Consider the following 3,875-nt stretch of genomic DNA (forward strand, 5'->3'; position numbering starts at 1 on the left):
AATATTAACTTAAGCATCGAAATATTTTGTAAATACATTTTTTACCATGGTTCATGGTTGAACGAACCAACGAGTCCTAGTTCTCATTACAATGTTGGAAATTTAGAAATACTCCAAATAGTTAGATCGTACAACAAAACATATTAACAATGATTATAAAACATTATAATTTGTTGTTGCCAGTAATATGTTAATTTATATGAAGACATAATTAGTTGGTTAATAGAACGATGAGGGGTCATAGCAACCGTGTTGGAGTTATAGTGAAATTGAAATAATTAAGCAACAAAAAATTTAACTATATAAAAAAATATTGGAGGAGAAATATTAAATTTTATTGGAATTTGAAAAGACATTATATATTAAAATTTAAAAAGATTTGATATGTAATAAATTGAAGGATAAAGTATATTTTTTATTTTTAAAATTTGGTAAAAGTTTTAAAAATACTTCTAAATTTTATTTTGTTTTAATTTTGTCCTAAAAAATTTCGATTTGCATCAAATATATTCTCGACGGCTAAAATTTCAAAAATTTAAGACCAATTTAACAATAATGCATAAAAATTATGCTTGATTTGCTTATGTTGTTGAGGGTTGTTCTTATGAAAATGTTATTGAATTGGTCTTAAATTTTTTAAAAAATTAGCCGTTAGGGGTATATTTGACGCAAATCGAAAACTTTTGGGACAAAACTGAAACAAAATGAAACTTAAGAATATTTCTAAAATTTTAGCCAAATTTCAGAGACAAAAAATATATTTTACCCTAAATTGAATAAACAGAGATGTAGTATGGGAATTTGTAAATACCCCAAAATAATAGTTATTAAGGATAAAAGATATATTTAACCTTTTCAAAAATAAGTAAAAGATTTAGCAACCGATTTCATTGGTGACTGATTTAGTGACTGAAAAGTTAGTCGCTATTTAGCGACCGATTTACTCAACGACCGATTTAGCGACGAAAATTTGGTTACCATTTAGCGACCGATTATATTAGCGACCGATTTAGTGATTGATACTTTTTGGTGAGGGATTTGGTGGCCTTGTTCAAAAATCGGTCACTAAATTATTTTCTAATTAGCGACCACCAGAATCGGTCGCTAAATCGATCGGTATTTCGATAATTTTTTGTAGTGATACATATTTGCTTAGTTGGTTGGTTAATACGATGGTGGGGAGAAATATTAAATTTTATTGGAAGAACACTATTTATATTAAAAATTTTAAAATATTAGAAATACAAATAGAATGAATAAATATGTAATCTATGTTCTTAAAAGTGCTCTAGAATATTGGTAAGGACAAAAGATATCTAAATAATTAAAAACATGTTTTTCTTTAATCTCACTCTTATACATGATACTCAACATTGATATTACATTTTTAACTTTTTATATTTTTTGCAATCTTTTCGACTATATTTTGAGTCAAGTAATTTGATGACCCTTTATTGAATTCAAGAAGGAGTTAAACAAAATTAAAATAATAAAGTATTCTATGACAATAACAATATTTTACTAATTACTAGAGTAAAGATTTTTTATTTCGCTTACATTGGCAATTTACTACTCTTAGAATAAAGAAGGAACACAAACTAGTTATAGAATACTTTAATAATTAATTCGAGAATGTATATAATAATCTTAATAATATTAAGAAAGATTTTTGGTTTATATAAAGGCTACTTTGATTTATCATGAATTTGTAATTGTGAAGAAAGAGATGAGTAAATATGGTATATTTTATGTACTAATAATAATGATAATTGGAACAATTATCTATTCTGTAATTGCTGAATTTGATAGCTTTATTCATGATGATGAAAAACCGTGGTATCCATCTCTTGATGATTCTCATTTATATCGAGATCGAGATGCCTGTTTCAAAGAATGCGACCAAACCTATAACAAATTTTCGTCATCACTATCATACTCTAGATGGAAAAGATGCAGAAAACTGTGCAGAGAGTTAGAGAAAAAATTTATAGAGAGTATTCCGGGGACAAAGGAACATATTAAAAAAAAAGGTGCACCTCACTTACTACATTATTAAAAATATTTAATATATTTTATTTTTTTATGTTTGTGAGTTTGTTTTTTAATGTATTATCAAATATAGTACTTTATAAATAGTAAGTATTTAATATATTTTTTTTAAGTTTTTGCTGTGAGGAGTATTAGCGTGCAATTTGGTTAAGGTGGTAACTATTTTGGTTTTTTTATTAGATAATAGTCTAAGATTTTAGTTTAGGTATAAAAATTACATCTTGGGAGACCTCTGCTCTTTTTACAGGATTTCAATTAGATCAAGTGGAATCGGTAGAATTTCTAATAATAAAGTCTAAATTATATCATATTAGTTCGTTTAGGGTTTTTTATGTGATAAATGAAAAAAAAAAAAGAATTATGAAAAACACTTAAAATATTCATGTCTCGACTTAAGTGTTTGGAAAAAGTAATATAATGATATAGTATCAAAATTTTTATGATTGATTTCATGTATTTGATTTTATTATTAGTTTAAACTTTTAGAAGAAGTAGTATCATAACAAAAGTAAATGAATTATTATTAGTATGATACTATTTTTTTCCAAAGCCTTAAACTGATAGGACTTAGGATCAGGCAATATGAATGATTATATCTTTAACATTTTTTTTCGAATAAGAGACTCTCTTGGGTTTCTTTAATTTTTGCATAGGCCTTTTTTTATTTGTCTTATACTATTTTTTTTTCTTTTGTAATTCACCAAGGATCAAACTGTAAATTTTTTTACCATAAAATTCTAATACTATATCATACAATCACTTCTTTTAAAAACTTAAACAGATAAAAGAAGACAACATAAATGATTATATCTTTATAGATTATAATATTATTTGTAATATTGGTCCTAATAGTATAAGAAATGGATAGTTAAAAGAGTGATTTTGGTTTCCACATTTTATTGTATTAGAGGAAGGAAGCCATAAGGGGCGGAGGATAAGCTGCTGTTAGAGTTGGCAAACGGACATGTCCATCCATCCGTCCTGTTCCGCCAAAGTCCACCACTCTATGAGTTTATGGAGTATCTCATTTTGTTCACTTTGCGTGTTGGTTAAATTCTTATTAATGGTTTAGTTTTTTAAGTCTTATGAAACGTAGTATACTCTTCTTTGTATGGATTTTAAGAATTTAATGTAATTTTGTTTCAATCCCATTTAGATTCAAGCGTCTTCATAAATATTGGGCAAAAAATTGCATCATGTACTTCAGTTAATACTTAATACATTTGACTTTCAAAATTTTGATTGTATAATTTAATTTTGATGTATTATTAGTGTAAAGTAGTTTTGTGCATACATTCAATTACATAATGCTACATCAATAAAAATAACTATCTTTTACGTTGACTTCGTGAATGATCATCTAAAAGAACCGATGTGATTGTACGATATAGACTGTCCGTACATCAAAATTAAACTTTTGATAGTAAATGGTTAAATAAAAGAAACATATTATGGGAAATATCTTTATTTTTAGGTTTAATTACTCTATTGGTCCCTCTAGTTTTACCAAATTTTCAATTAGGTCTCTATATCTTTTTTCTTTTCATCGGATCCCTACACTGCTTTTAATTTTATAGTTAGGTCATTCCTAGTGTAAAAAACATTAGATTTTACTGAATATTTTTTCGCAAATTGACCGCATGTATTTTAGGAAAAATATTCTGTTAATTTTAACGTTTTTGACATGAAAATGATCTAATTATAAAATTAAAAGCAATGTAAGGATCTAATTAAAAAGAAAAAAATATATGAACTTAATTAAAAATTTGGTGAAACTATAAAAACTAATAGAGTAATTAAACCTTAATTTTTATTATTAATCACAA

The 3,875-nt window shown here is 25.8% G+C and overlaps 1 long non-coding RNA gene across 1 annotated transcript; it reads left to right on the plus strand.

Annotated features, from left to right (window-relative positions):
• On the plus strand, nucleotides 1,709-3,184 carry LOC110269110. Its single transcript, XR_002358204.1, has 2 exons — nucleotides 1,709-2,030; nucleotides 2,960-3,184. It is a non-coding gene; the product is annotated as an uncharacterized LOC110269110 (long non-coding RNA).

Source organism: Arachis ipaensis, chromosome B02 (assembly GCF_000816755.2).
Source record: "Arachis ipaensis cultivar K30076 chromosome B02, Araip1.1, whole genome shotgun sequence".
Taxonomy (NCBI): domain Eukaryota; kingdom Viridiplantae; phylum Streptophyta; class Magnoliopsida; order Fabales; family Fabaceae; genus Arachis; species Arachis ipaensis.